The following is a 16,397-nucleotide window of genomic DNA, read 5'->3' on the forward strand; positions in this document are numbered from 1 at the left end:
TGTAGAAAAAAAGAAAATGTATAAGAATGGAAAGAAACAAAACTGTCATTATTCACAGTTGATATGATTTTCCACAGGGCTTCCACAACAGCACACAGCCAAGGGGGTGAGTGGAGGCTGAAGTTGGCCTCTGCTGTGACCACTCAGCCACACACCCTACACAGGGCTGGGTCCACCAGACACAGACCTGCAGTTCACATGGCAAACCAAGTCTCCATGGGTCTATGTCTTCCCAGACATGGTATCTTTCCCAAATTCTTATAAAAATGTACCATGAACTAGCAAGTTACCCTCATTACCAATGTGGAAAGACCAAAAGTACCTACAAAGAAATTATTTTAATTCATGAAAAGGCTTAGAAAGGTGGCTAAAAATATATTTACAAAAGTCAAGTATAATGTAAGGCCAGAAACTATCAAACTCTTAGAGGAAAACATAGGCAGAACACTCTATGACATAAATCACAGCAAGATCCTTTTGACCCACCTCCTAGAGAAATGGAAATAAAAACAAAAATAAACAAATGGGACCTAATGAAACTTCAAAGCTTTTGCACAGCAAAGAAAACCATAAACAAGACCAAAAGACAACCCTCAGAATGGGAAAAAATATTTGCAAATGAAGCAACTGACAAAGGATTAATCTCCAAAATTTACAAGCAGCTCATGCAGCTCAATAACAAAAAACCCAAACAACCCAATCCAAAAATGGGCCAAATACCTAAATAGACATTTCTCCAAAGAAGATATACAGATTGCCAACAAACACATGAAAGAATGCTCAACATCATTAATCATTAGAGAAAGGCAAATCAAAACTACAATGAGATATCATCTCACACCAGTCAGAATGGTCATCATCAAAAAATCTAGAAACAATAAATGCTGGAGAGGGTGTGGAGAAAAGGGAACACTCTTGCACTGCTGGTGGGAATGTGAATTGGTACAGCCACTATGGAGAACGGTATGGAGGTTCCTTAAAAAACTACAAATAGAACTACCATATGACCCAGCAATCCCACTACTGGACATATACCCTGAGAAAACCATAATTCAAAAAGAGTCATGTACCATAATGTTCATTGCAGCTCTATTTACAATAACCAGGAGATGGAAACAACCTAAGTGTCCATCACTGGATGAATGGATAAAGAAGATGTGGCACATATATACAATGGAATATTACTCAGCCATAAAAGGAAATGAAATTGAGTTATTTGTAGTGAGGTGGATGGACCTAGAGTCTGTCATACAGAGTGAAGTAAGTCAGAAAGAGAAAGACAAATACTGTACACTAACACATATATATGGAATCTAAGAAAAAAAAATGTCATGAAGAACCTAAGGGTAAGATGGTAATAAAGACACAGACCTACTAGAGAATGGACTTGAGGATATGGGGAGGGGGAAGGGTAAGCTGTGACAAAGTGAGAGAGTGCCATGGACATATATACACTACCAAACGTAAAATAGATAGCTAGTGGGAAGCAGCTGCATAGCACAGGGAGATCAGCTCGGTGCTTTGTGACCACCTGGATGGGTGGGATAGGGAGGGTGGGAGGGAGGGAGATGCAAGAGGGAGGAGATATGGGAACATATGTATATGTATAACTGACTCACTTTGTTATAAAGCAGAAACTAACATACCATTTTAAAGCAATTATACTCCAATAAAGATATATTTTTTTAAAAAGTCAAGTATAGTCCTAGACACGAGCACAAAAATAAAATGAAACTTAGAAGAGAGGGCATTAACAAAAGCAACAAAGATATATAAGGTATACAAAAATTAATCTTAAAATGTGCAAGTCCCTTATTGAGAAAATGATAAAATATTATTAAAAGATATTCAAGAAGGCCAAAATAAATGAAGAGGTATTTCATGTATATAGACAGGAAAATGTCAGTTTGCCATAAATTGACCTATAGATTCCATGCAATCCCAATCAAATCCCCACAAGATTCTTTCCTAGCACTTGATGAGTAAACCCAAGATTACTCCTGAAAAAATAAATTGGGAGGATTTTCCTGCCAGATAGTAAGATTTATTTTCAAACAGTAAGTACAATGTGATATTGACCCTGGAATAAACTTAGAGAATTGAATAGCAAGCCCCAAAATAGACGAAAGCAAGTGTGGAAACTTGATTAATGAGAGAGGAGGAGGAAACAGGAGAGACAGAGTGAAAACACGTACGTACATCCCAAAGCATAAGCAGAAAGTGAATTGGGAGGGGTTGGGGGTGATTCCCACTGTTGCTCCTGCCTGGTAATATGAGGGGAGAACGCCTTCTTGCCCACACTTATTGCCCCTGAGCCTCCCTCTTGCCCCAGAGCAAAGACTGAGCTAGTTTGGGCAAAAGAGAAACAGCTAAGAGGGTTGCTCTCAGAACCCCCTTCTGCAGACAGAAAAGCCCAGCCCATCTCCAGGACAAGCATATGAGAAAGCTTCTGAAAATGAGAAATGGAAGGTTAATTAAGAAGACCTGGGGCTTCCCTGGTGGCGCAGTGGTTGAGAGTCCGCCTGCCGATGCAGGGGACACGGGTTCGTGCCCCGGTCCGGGAAGATCCCACATGCCGCAGAGCGGCTGGGCCCGTGAGCCATGGCCGCTGGGCCTGCGCGTCCGGAGCCTGTGCTCCGCAACGGGAGAGGCCACAACAGTGAGAGGCCCGCGTACCGCAAAAAAAAAAAAAAAAAAAAAGGAAGACCTGGTATGTGATCCTTTTAATGTGCTGTTAAATTCAGTTTGAATAATCAAGTGGGATTTATCCTGAGATGTAAGGAGGGTTCAACATACACATATCAATAAATATAATATACCACATTAATAGAAAAAAGGATAAAAACCATATGTTCCTCTCAATAGATGCAGAAGAAGGATTTGACAAAATCTGACACCCTCTCATGAGAAAAGCTCTCCACAAATTGAGTATAGGAGGTACATACATCAACATAATAAAGGCCAGATATGACAAACTCACAGTTAACATCATATTCAATGGTGAAAGTTTGAAAACTTTTCTTCTAAGATCAAGAACAAGACAAGGGTGCCCACTGTCACCACTCCTATTCAACATGGTACTAAAAGTCCTAGCCAGAACAATTAAGCAAGAAAAAAATAAAAGACATTCAAATCAGAAAGGAGAAGTGAAACTGTCTCTGTTTGCAGATGACATAATCTTACATATAGAAAACCCTGAAGACTCCACCAAGAAGCTGTTAGAACTAATAAATGAATTCAGTAATTTTTTTTCTTTCAGGATACAAAATCAACATGCAAAAATCAGTTGCATTTTTATACACTAACTACACACTATTTGAAAAATAAAGAAAACTATCCCATTTACAATAGCATCAAAAAGAATAAATTACTTAGGAATAAATTTAGCCAAAGAAGTGAAATATCTGTACACTGACAACTATAAGACATGGATGAAAGAAACTAAAGAAGACACAAATAAATGGAAGGATAGCCCATGTTCATGGAGGAGAAGAATTAATATTGTTAAAATGTTCATACTACCAAAAGCTGTCTACAGACTCAATGTAATCCCCATCAAAAATCTAATGGCATTTTTAACAGAAATTTTTAAAAAAATCCTAACATTCATATAACACTACTAAAGACCCCAAATAGCCAAAGCAATATTGAGAAAGGAGAACAAAGCTGGAAGCATCACACTTTCAGATTTCCAACTATACTACAAAGCTATAGCATCAAAACCATATGGGACTAGCATAAAAACAGACACATAGATCAATGAAAAAGCATCAAGAACCCAGAAATAAACCCCTGCATATATGGTCAACTAATATTTGACAAGGAAGCCAAGAATACTCAAAGGGGAAAAGAGAGTTTCTTCAATAAATGGTACTGGGAAAACTGGATATTCATATGCAAGAGAATGAAATTGGACCCCTACCTTTTACCACTCACAAAAATTAAATCAAAGTAAATTAAAAATTTTAATGTCAGTCCTAAAACTCTAAACCTCCTAGGATAAAAGTCCCTTGATGCTGGTCTTGGCAATGACTTTTTGGATCTGACACCAAAAGCATAAGCAACAGAAGTAAAAATGAATAAGTGGGACTATATCAAACAAAAAATTTCTGAACAGCAAAAGAAACAATCAACAAAGTGAAAGGCAACCTATAGGAAACTGGGAAAAATATTTGCAAACCATTTAACTGCTAAGGGGTTAATATCCAAAATATATAAGAAGCTCATACAACTCAATAACAAAACAAAACAAAACAAAAAACTAATTAGAAAGATGGTCAGAGGGCTTGAATAGACATTTTTCGAAAGAAGACATACAAATGACCAACAAGTATATGAAAGGTATTTAATGCCAATCATCAGGAAATGCAAATCAAAATCACAATGAGATATCACCTCATACCTGTTAGAATGGTTATTATCAAAAAGACAAGATACAAGCGCTGGTGAGGATGTGGAGAAAAGGGAACCACTGTGCATTATTAGTGGAAATGTAAATTGGTGCAGCCACTATGGAAAACAGTATGAAGGTTTCTCAAAAAAATTCAAAATAGAACTACCATGTGATCCAGCAATTCCACTTCTAGGTATGTCTGAAGGAGATGAGATCACCATCTCCATGAGATATCTGCACCCCTATACTCCTTGCAGCGTTATTCGCCATAGCTAAGACATGGAAACAACCTAAGTGTCCTTCAATGAATGAATGGATAAAGAAAGAAAGAAAAAGAAAAGAAAAAAAAATATATATATATATACCCACATATATATCACAACGGGATATTATTCAGCCATAAAAAAAGAAGGAAATCCTGCCACTTGTGACAACATAGATAGCCCCTGAGAGCATTATGCAAAGTGTCATATAGAGAAAGACAAATACTGTATAACCTCATTTATATGTAGAATCTAAAAAAGCTGAACTATAGAAACAGAAAGTAGATTGGTGGTTGCCCTGGGCTGAGGGTTAGGGCATATGGGGAGATATTGATTGAAGGGTACAAATTTTCAGTTATAAGATGAATAAGTTCTGGAGAGTTAATGTATGCATGGTGACTATAGTTTACAATACTGTATTGTATATTTGAAAGTTGCTAAGAGAGTATTGAATAGATCTTCAAAGTTTTCACCACATGAATAAAAAGGTAAACATGTGTGGTGATAGATGCATAACTAACCCTATTGTGGTAATCACTCCACAATAAATATGTATATCAACTGATCACAGTATACACCTTAAACTTATACAATGCTATATGTCAATTACAGCTCAATAAAGCTGGGAGAAAAAGGAAAAAAAAGAAAGACCTGGGCTTTGCCGGATACCCACCACCCTGCTAAAATAGTCTACGGCACACAAGAACACAGGATCATCAGTGAGAAAGCTGCCGCAGAGGGCCTGCTTTTTGCCCTGACCTGCCTTTGCATAAGCAGGCAGAGCGGCCAGCACAGCCCCTCACTACTGTGCCTGGGTTGGGTGGGCTGCCCCAGGCTAAGAACACTTCAGCCTACGTGGTACAGATATGCGGGGGCAGATGCTGTCATCCTGATACTTGTGCCACCCGATGAACACTACAACCCCCATGCCATGCAGTCTTTAGAACTCCCTTTCCAAACCCAAAGGGTAGCACAAAAGAACATAAGCCAACAGCCAAGAAACCTGAAGCCTCATCTTAGCTCTGCCTGCAGCTAACTTTGTGAACTTCATCAAACTACTTAACCTCTCTGGGCCTCTTTTTTCAAATGCAAACTGGAAATAATATATCTTTGATTACCTGGCACAGTTGTGTTAAAGGCTGAAATACAACTAGAAGATTACACTGCTTTGTATCCCTATACAAGGTCATAAAAATAAGAGGGATTTTGTTAGTCAATATGGAAATAAGAGCCTCTTAAAAGAACCAAAGGTGGAATTTCAGGCAAAGTAAAAGAGACCTGGGCGAGGATAGAAATCTCAAAGTTAGGGTCTTAACCAAAATTCCTGTATTATGTAAGCAAGAAACCTGGAATATTATAGGACAGGTCCTCAGGAACCCTCTTTTCCAACCCTGTGGTTTATGAAAAGGAAACTGAATTTCAGAGAGGGCAAAAGACTTGCCCAAGTCACAGAGTAAATTTGTAGCTGAACCCAGACTAGAATCCAAGCTCCTTCTTCCCTTCTTCTCAGGTTCTGTTCAAAACCTGGCCTAGTCCACGATGCTACCTTCGAGAGGGTGATGACCCCACACCTGAAGAAAATCCCACTGCCTCTCCCAGGACATTCACTGAGGGATGCCAAACTCAGGACGCTTATTTCCCTGGGTCTACAGGTTCAGCGTGCTGATGCGTATAACTCACTCTGCTCTGGAAATCCCTCTGCCAGCGCCATAGTGCAAGACAAACAGATTGTGTTGACCAAGAGCTTAAGAACCAATTACTCATCCAGCACAGATGCAGGGGTCTGGGCTGGCAGGAGCTATAGCTTGAATCCCTCTGACTTTTCAGGAAACTGTCTCCAGCTCAGCCCCTCCCCACCCCCTCCCCAACTAGGATCCTGAATGTGAGGATGGAAGCACATTGAAGGACAATTCCTGCTGTTAAGTCATAGACTTCTGCATGCTGTGGGGAAAGAACAGGACCTCTTCTTAAAACTGTGGCCTTCAGCTCCTTGGGACAACAGGGTTGGGCTGAAAACCTGGGCTGAAAAAAAGTGGGTTTGGTGAAATCCCTGGGGGCCCAGCCGCAGGCCAGACCAAGACTGCACTTTCACCCCATACATGCATCCCAGGTGCCCAGCTAGCGGCTGTGAAACCCCCTGTGGGCTGCTCTCTCAAGCTGGGCAGGGCCTCTCTCTCTTGCAGTGGCCTCAGGCCCAGGACACCCAGGCCCTCACCACAACTGTCACCTCTCCCTCTTGGCAGGCACCCTTGTGACAGCAGCCTCCACACTCTCTCACATTCATGGTCCCTTTGCCGAGGACTGTGAGTATAACTGAGGTAGAGATGGTCTCAGGCCAGGCCACATGAGTGCGTGAAGGAGATCCAGAGCCAGGCTCTCCCCTACTCACAGGCAGCTCCTGTCCCACATCTGAGACCAGGCTAACATCAGCCTTGGTCCAGGTCAAGAGAGCATCTGCTCTGTTATCAGGCTGCAGCTAGATGATAGAGAAGTCGATGAATAAAACAATTGCCTTTTTCTTAGAATTTCTTCTTCCACTGAAAGATATATATATATATATATATATATATAAATGTGTAATTAAATAAGACATAGTAATTCCTCCAAGATGAGTTCAAATAAGATGCTTGACCTATCTCTGCCACACGTGCTCTATATGGCCTTGGACAATTTATGCCCCTTTTCTGGGCTTCCAATTTCCCATCTGTGAGAGGAGAGGGCTGGATTAGATAAGCTCTCCTCTGAAACTAATGTTCCTACAATCCAAGAACCCCCTCCCCAGAAGTGTCTAAAATAGTCATTTGTGGCCAGAGATGAGACCCAAACTCTTTTCTCCAGCTTGCTCTGCCCTAGAACCCAGGCTGCTCTGTGTTCTTTGCTCAAAGACAGCTTTGAGTTACAGGAGACATCTGGGGTTTGTCCCAGTGATGACCACTCACATTACCTGCTGCTTCTGTCGGCCATTATAGTCCCTACATCACTGTATCCCTGCCCACTGTGCATCTGGGGCCACCCAGCGTTCCCCCCAACCTCAGGGTCCTTGGTGGTCATAAGGCCAAGCAGGCTCACCCAAGGCAATTGTCTTCTTGCTGGCTGCCCAGTCCCCAGCCTATCCTAATATTAGTTTCAGCCGCTTAAAACACAGCTCTCATTGTGACATCTTGCTGAAAATCTATTATGTCGCCCCAGTGTCCCTCAACTCAGGTATGAACTCCTTAGCCTGGCACTCATGACTCTCCAGACCCTGTTTCCAGCCTACCCTGCCTCTTTGGGCCTTACCAAACTGTACTCCTCGACATGTCCCTTATGTTCAAGCTTCAAGGCAAGTTCCCTGCTATTCTTCAGGACTGACTTGCTGTCCCCATACATCAAGATTCAGCTTAAATGTGGCCTCCCCCTAGAAGCTTACTCTGACCCTCCAGACCACAGGGCACCCAGAATCTTGAAGTGCTGACTGCTCCTCCCCCCAGTATTCACATAGCTTGCCCTTTCACTGCTTCCTGGCCTCTGTTTAAATATCTGCATATCAGAGAGAACCTCTTGACCTGGTATAAATGTACAAGTCCCCTCCTACCCTTGGAACCCCCTTACCATTCTTTATATTTCTCCACAGCACTCAGCACCACTTTGCATATATCAACCTGTTTACTATCTTCCCACATCAGAAAGCAATTCTACTCCGTCATGTGTTTTGCTCACTGCTGTATCTTCAGTGCCTAGAACAATGCCTGGCACAGAGTAGGTGCTAAGTAGATCGTTGTTGAATGAATGAGTGAGAGAGGGAATGAGTGAATGAGTCTGTAACTTAGATCCTGGGCATCTTCGGGCACTTTTCCAAGATGCTCTTATCTGATGTGGCTGCCATTGTCCTATGTCTGCTCAGCCCCAACCCTGTCTGATGTCACGGCAGATGGACAGCGCACATTCTGTGGGGCTCTTTGTAAATGACAAACCTCAGAGAACTGAAAGAGCAGTTTCTGGAGGGGCGGGGCCAGGATTAGTCTATTGCCTGGTTTCTAAATGCCACATTTTAAATCCCGCTGTCCTGCCCTCCCCCCAGCCTCTCTGCAAATTCCACAGGGTTAAAAGGGCAATCCTGGTAGAAAATGAAGAGGAAAACAAAAGTGTCCTCTTCTCCATGGTGGGGCTCATGGGGAGCTGTATCTCTCTTTCCCTTTTAAGCCTGAGCCCCAAGTATCTCTGCAGAGCCCAGCTACCACCTTCTACCTATCTGATCAAGGAGCTTAATTCCTAAGCTCTCATCACCATTGAAAGAGGGGAAGGGACACTAGAAAAGCAGGAGGTGAAATAAGAGGAGCAGTTGGTGTGGTGGCATCTCCCTCTCTTCCTGATAACACCCTGCAAGCACACATGGCCTTCGACCAGTAAAGTGACACCTCCCCACCCTGATGTCTCCTCATCTGGGCTCCTGGGCTGTGAGGACCATATGAAAGAGGGATGAAGGAGAGGGCAGGGAGGGTGACTCATCAGCCCTGAGTCCAGCTACAGATCCAACATAAACTCTTGGGCTGTGAGGACCATATGAAAGAGGGATGAAGGAGAGGGCAGGGAGGGTGACTCATCAGCACTGAGTCCTGCTACAGATCCAACATAAACTCGTGTTTGTGGATGGATACATGTGGTTGGGCAGGTAGGTGACTGAGTGAAGGTGAAATAGATATTGAACGAGTGAGTGAGGAATGCAGGAGTGAGTGGGCTGGAGTGACTACTGGCATCTTTGTAAGGAGAGCTCATTGGGCTTAGTAAGACCCTCTCTGAATTCTCTTTTAGGCCTATATCTAGTGCAGTCTCAGGGGTGGGGAGGAGGTTGGCAATTCCTGACCCATGTGAATCATGCAAGTAACTCTCAAGTTCCAAGGAGGCTTCATAAATGTTTGTTAAATCCTTCATAGCCGCCAAGGAGCCAGGTCAAACCACCTGGAGGCCCCTCAGATCTCCTGTATCCTCTACAAACCAGAAAGGGGGTTACAGCTCAGGGATGCCATGTGATTTAGCTATCTTCTCCAGGAGCTCCTTAGAATTGCCCAGGAATTAGCTGTCACCTATCACCAGTCCCCTCAAAGCTCTTGAATGACAGTCTAATTTGTTTGCCCAGAAGACGGTGAGATGTTTGGGGGGCCAGACGTGGTTGAGATGTACCTCAAATGTAACATGTCCTAGAGTGAATTATCTTTCTCTCCAAATCTACTTCTCCCATAGAATTTTTATTCTACTGAATGGTACCAACCAGCTGGTTGCTCAGCCGATAAAACTTCATTCATTCATTCATCCATCCAACAAATATTTGCGACATGTGTCAGTAACATGCTAAATACTAGGATAAAGTAATGAGCAAAACTCATCATCAAATAGGAAAAGTAAACATTAATTATCATGACAAATTGTAAATAAATGTAAAATCACAACTATGATAAAGCCTTGAAGGTGGTACATGGTGTTGTAAAGCCCTATAAAATGGGATTTGACCTAATCATGGAAGTGACAGCTGAGCTGAGAGCTGAGATATAAGTAAGAATTCAGTAGGTGAAGACATGAAGGAAGAGAAGAGTGTTCTAAGCAGAAGAACAGCAAATGCTAAGGCCTGTGGCCTTGCCAACTGACAAGCCCAAGGGACTGAGAAAAGGCCAGGAGAGAGGGTGAAGAAAGAAGCTCGGCGAGAGGGCGTAGGAGTGGAGGCAGGGGTCAGACAAATTAGACTTTGTAGGCTTATTAAAGAGGTTGATCTTTAGCTTAAGATCAATAGGAAGCAACTGAAGTATTTTTAAGGAGGGAAATGACATGAGTTGTGTGGGGTTTTAAAATTTTTTTTAAATTAATTTATTTTATTTATTTTAGGCTGCGTTGGGTCTTTGTTGCTGCGCTCAGGCTTTCTCTAGCTGCGGCAAGCGGGGGCTACTCTTTGTTGAGGTGTGCAGGTTTCTCACTGCGGTGGCTTCTCTTGTTGCAGAGCCCGGGCTTTAGGTGAGCAGGCTTCAGTAGTTGTGGCACACAGCTCAGTAGTTGTGGCTCGTGGGCTCTAGAGCACAGGCTCAGTAGTTGTGGCACACGGGATTAGCTGCTCCGCTGCATGTGGGATCTTCCCAGACCGGGGCTCAAACCCGTGTCCCCTGCATTGGCAGGTGGATTCTTTACCACTACACCACCAGGGAAGCCCATGAGTTGTGTTTTAAAATACATTTGGCTGCTATGTGACAACAAATTGGAGGGAGTATAAGTAGACCAGTTAGGAAGTTCTCACAATCGTCCGGTAAGATGAAAATGGTGCCTTGAACTAGAGTGATACTGGTGGAGACAGAGAGAAGTGATGGACTGGGGAGAGATTTTCAAGAGAACACCAACAGACTTGGTGGTGAATTGTATATGAGCTTTGAGAGAGAAAGGTGTTGAAGATGATTGCCAGCTCTCTCTGACTTGTGCAGCTGTATAGATGAAGGAGCCATTCAATGAGATCTGAAATACCTGGAGAGGACCACATATGAATAGGACACTGCCGAGCAAGAATGCAGAAATTCCGTTTTGGACACACTCATCTTGACAGGCCTTGGAGATGTCTATCTCCCTCCTTCGTCTCCCTCACCTTCTGCATTCAACCAGCTACCTGATTCTACTTCCTCTCTTGCCTGTCTTATTTCAGGTCCTTGTAATTATTTCCTAGAGAATTGAAAGAATCTCCAGGCTCTGTCTCCTTCCAATCCATCCATTCCACACTGTAGGTCTTTCTAAATACCGCCTCCTCGAACAAACCCTCCCTCACCACACATCTAAGCCACCCTATCCTCTCACTCTCTGTCTCAATCACTTGAGTTTTTCTTTCTAAAAACCTATAATAATTTGTTTTATTTTTTTATTATAGAAATAAATATGGACATATAAGTATATACCCTAGCTCTGTTTGCTAAGAGGGCATAAATGCAATGACACACCAGTAACAGGGAGCACATGTAGCCCCAGGTCTTGGTTTCTAATACCATTTTCCACTAAAAGGATCCAGGGGTCCTTGGAGAAATGACTAATTCCAAGGCTGGGGCAAGAAAAGAACAAAATGAGCCTGGAACATCTTGCTAGAGCAATAGTAACCAAATGCTCAGAGAATCATGGGGAAAAGTCAAAAGAAACAAGAGCCAGTCTGAGAACCTCCCACTGATCAAATCTTGTACATTCTGAACATCAAAATAAAATATACAAATTGATTAAACCCACTGAATAAATTACTTAAGAATTTATGAGTTCATAGTAATGAAGGAAAGGAAGAAGGGAGGGAGGGAGGAAGGGAGGAGAGAGATAAAGAGAAAGAAAGAAAGGGAGAAGGGAAAGATCTTTCCTACAGAAAAATGCCAACTAATAAATATAGAAGAAATGATGGATTCAAAAGTATCAATGGGGCTTCCGTGGTGGCGCAGTGGTTGAGAGTCCGCCTGCCGATACAGGGGACACGTGTTTGTGCCCCGGTCCGGGAAGATCCCACATGCTGCGGAGCGGCTGGGCCCGTGAGCCATGGCCGCTGGGCCTGCGCGTCCGGAGCCTGTGCTCCGCAACGGGAGAGGCCACAACAGTGAGAGGCCCGCGTACCACAAAAAAAAAAAAAAAAAAAAAAAAAGGTATCAATGATGATAAAATTAGTGATTAAACGTTTGATGAGGAACAGGATGTTTACAAAACCTCGAAGTATCTCTCCACAAATTACTTATTGATTACTAAGGGAAAAACAGTAATTTCACAGGAGAAACTGGTGAACATCTCCTCAAGCAAGTGACGAAAGCTTCCATCACCAGCACTGGGACAGTCCACGCAGCCTGTGCTCGCTGGTATGCTAACCTCACTTCGTGGTACTCCTGCCCAACATGCACAGATTGAATCCAGTCATGTAGAACCATCAGATAAACCCAAATGGAGGGATATTCAACATAATAACTGGCCTATACCATTCAAAACACAAAGGTCAAGAAAGATAAAGCAGAGGAATTGCTCTGGATTAAAGAAGACTGAGGAGACATGATAACAAAATGCCATCTGTGGCTTAGACCCTGAACGGGGCGAGGGAGACAGGAGAGCTATAGAGACATTATTGGGACAGAATTGTATTGTAGTAAGAGTATATCTTTTTTTCTAAGGAAATACACACTTAAGTATTTACAGGCAAAGAGGCACCATGTCTTCGATTTACTCTTAAATTGATCAGAAATATGAATATTTTATATGTATTCATATACATGTATATATTCATATATACATATACATGATAAAACCATAAATATATAATTATAATAAATGAATAAAGTATAAATTATACAGATAATTGAAATATACATAAATAATAAAAAATAATGTATTTTTTATATTGTTGGAGAGAGAAGGAATGAAAAAAATGAAGTAAATGCAGTGTCTTGTAATCAATTAAGGGATACAGATAAAGAAGGATTTCTTTTATCAGTCTTGCAAATTTTCATTAATTTGATATGATATCAAAATTAAAGGTGACATAAAATTGTTTGTTTTTATGTTTGCTGAATGAATACGTGAGCCCATATCAAACCATGACCCTCCCCTGCTTAAAACACCTCAGGGGCTGCCCACAACTGTCATGATAAAAATCAAAACACCTCAGCACAGCCATCAAGTCCTGACACCCATCGACAGCCCTCTGTAAAGTCTCCCATCTCTCTCTCATCACTACTGACCAGTACCCTCACTGCCTCAAGTCCCCCAAGCTTACCACACGAGGCAACATTTCTGTGCCTTAGCATGTGCTGGTCTCTCAGCCTAGAAAACCCTCCTCTTATCCTCCCGGAATCTTCCTGTTATCTTTCCAGATCCAGACCAGGAATTTTCACCTCTGGTAAGGCCTCCTTGATTGCCCCAGTTGGGGGTGACACTTCCTCTTCTGATATACTAATACCTGCCATGATCATGTCCCACAGACAGGCTTGTCACTGTTTGTTCACAATCCTGTCTTGCCTTGAGGACTGGGATATTCCCGACACCTGTATACCCTGTGCTCTGCACGGGCCCTGGCACATGACAGGATCTCAGTTAATACTGCAGCATGGATACATGAATAATAGTGACTAAATTTTCTGCATCCTCCAAGAGAGCTCCCTGACTTCAGTCTCTTTCACGATCCTCAAAAAATACAGAAGAATAAGGGAAATAAGTTCTTCTAATTTTATGCATGAGGAAAGTGAGGCCCAGAGAGGGTAAGAGAAAACAATGTACCCAGAGGCTGAGCTAGAGCTGGAATCCAGATCTCTTGCCATCAGCCCAGTGTTCTTTCCCAGAAGGTAGGTGGGACAGGAAGGAAGAATATGTCATTTACAGTTGACCTGTTCTATGCTGGACACTACACTTCAATAAACTTTCCAGTTCTAGCATCACCAATGCATCATAAGGAACCCCTTTTTACAGACATGGAAACAGGCTCTGAGTCAGACCTGTCTGATGGCAAAGCCCGTGCTCTTTTCTCTGCACATTGCCAGTATATGCAGCCCACCTCTGACCCTCTATCAGAGGCAACAATATGGCCTGAGTCAATCATTCTGTCCCTCGACCATGTCTTTTAAACCAGCACCACACACAGACCCACAAGGCAGCCCACACCCCCAGACGACAGGCTGCATTTCACATGGTTTCCTAACCCAGGATATTTGGTTTGTAAGACAAAACCTCCATTTCTCCAGCAGAAAGTGAACACTATACACAATTACCCAGCCAAATTGCTGATGCTTAGACACTGCCTCAGGCCGAACAGGGTCTGGTCTGCCCAGAGACATCCTCAGAGGATCCAGGACTCCCCCAGAGCTTGGCACTGAGGGCACCATGTAGCAGGAAGAGGGGGGACTGGGCTGGCTGGATCACAGTGTCTGGGTGTAGGCTCGGTCCCCAGAGATTGCTCCAGGGAAGAAGTGAAGTCACAGAAGCACACCCCAAGGGAGTGGTTGGCAGGGAGGGGGCGGGGTTGGCAGGGGTATCCCTGTCTGGCCTGGGAGGCCTTCCCCACCCCACCCCTGCTTCCCACAGAGCAGCAGTCTCCATCTGAGGCTGGAAAGGCCAGTGATGCTGATGATATTCAGGTCCTAGAGCCAGAGAAGGCAAGCCCTCAGCTCTTCCCCAGCTGGCCCAAAGGCCTGGACTTCCCTGCTTTCAGGGCCTTTGAACTGGGGAGTGGTCAGTGGATCACAGACCACAGTCTTCACCACAGACTCCAGAGTCAGACAGACCTGGGATGAAATTGTTGCGGGCTCTGACCTTGGGCTAATCATTTAACCTTGCTGTGCTTCAGTTTCCCTATCTTTAAAATAGCAGCGCCTGTCTCCCAGCGTTGTTCCAGAGGTTTCCTGAAACAAAAGATGCAAAGAGCCTAACAAGGGGGTTGGCCCTTAGTAGACACTAAAAAATGTGAGTAAGCGTGAGTAAGCCTTCCCCCACAGACGTTCTGACTGCCTCACCCAGTGCTCTCTTGCTGGATTTTAAACCTGTTTTCACTTGGTTGAGCTTAAAGCCCAGGGAACACCCAGAATCCTCAGCAGAGATGCAATCAAGTCTTAGTCTTACCTTTTTGAGGTGGCATTTACCTGGGAAGGTACAAACCCGTCACCCACACCAACCCACCAGCACACCACCCAGTGCCAGGCATATCCTGGGGCCTCAGGCCAACGATTCCTCCTCCCCTTTGTAACCAAGTGCTTCTGGGAGGATTAATCTTGAACATGGGAAACAGCTGCCAGCATCAGGTGACTTAATGCATACTGAGAAGCAAGATCTCAACACAATGCCTGAAAGCCCACCACGAGAGTCCTTGTAAGTAATCTTTAGGGCTAAGCATTGCCCCTCACTTCTCCCCTTTCCAAATACTAATAGCCTTGGGCAGGCTGAAAGAATCAGTCTTAGAGTAAATTAGTTAGGGGTCTCGCCAACTTTGCAGTGTGGCTAGAGCCCTGTCCTGCATTCAGATGACCCTGGTGACACACATCTCTTGCAGATAAGAGGTGACAAATGACTTTCTGACCACATGGCAGACTTGAGAGCCCCTCATGGGGAAAAGGAAAAACTGAGCACTAGCCTATGGCCTCACAGGTCCAGGGGAGGGAGCAGAAGGGCCCTGCGTGTGTGCCCATGCTCCTCACCCTGAGCTCCGGCTCCAAAGGGGCCATCCCTGATCACAGACCACGTGGTCCACATGGTCTGCTCTGAGGGAGGCAGAGCTTAGGTCCAAGAGACACAGACCTCTCAGCAGAGCCCTGAGCCTAGGCGGGGTCACATGAGAAAGGGGTGGCCGTAGGGCCAGGGCCAGGCATAGGGCAGGGGTCAAACTCCTTTGGGCACCAGACACTCATGCCTTTGAGACAGGGAGAAGCTGGCAGTTGAAGCAGTCAGAGGAGGGGACATTCATCAATGGCCCAATTCATTCACAACAATCCCCATTGTCTGAGCCAGCACAGAGATGGGCCTTTTCTCCCAGAGCTGCTGGGAAGAAAAGCCCCAAGACATGGTCACAAATCAGAGCCCCAAAATACAGAAGCCAAAATTGAGACATATGGTTTGAAAACCAGATGAAATATTTGAAATTGGAGATGTCCCCCCAAAATCCATGCAACATGGTTCTCATCCTCAGAGACCAATAGAATGCTTAATTGCTGATTGTTCATTAATTTATTCTGGTCTCTTTCTATGAAGGATGTAGGAGTTTACAGCTAAAGATGGGTATAATATAAAGTTATTAAAGC

General features: G+C 43.7%; 1 protein-coding gene across 4 annotated transcripts in view; it reads right to left on the reverse strand.

The window, feature by feature from the left end:
* INSC (INSC spindle orientation adaptor protein) overlaps positions 1-16,397 on the reverse strand; it is a 125,539-nt gene that overhangs the window by 106,745 nt on the left and 2,397 nt on the right. For 2 of the 4 annotated variants that reach the window (XM_081238864.1, XM_081238866.1), the window contains exon 1: positions 15,226-15,305. The exons of the other annotated variants lie outside the window; for them this stretch is intronic. The gene's annotated coding sequence lies outside the window, so the exon portion shown is untranslated. Of the gene's footprint in view, positions 1-15,225; positions 15,306-16,397 lie in introns of those variants that run through there. 4 annotated transcript variants of the gene reach the window in all.

The sequence above is a fragment of the Mesoplodon bidens genome (assembly GCF_964165515.1).
Source record: "Mesoplodon bidens genome assembly, chromosome: 7".
NCBI classification, from domain to species: Eukaryota; Metazoa; Chordata; class Mammalia; order Artiodactyla; family Ziphiidae; genus Mesoplodon; species Mesoplodon bidens.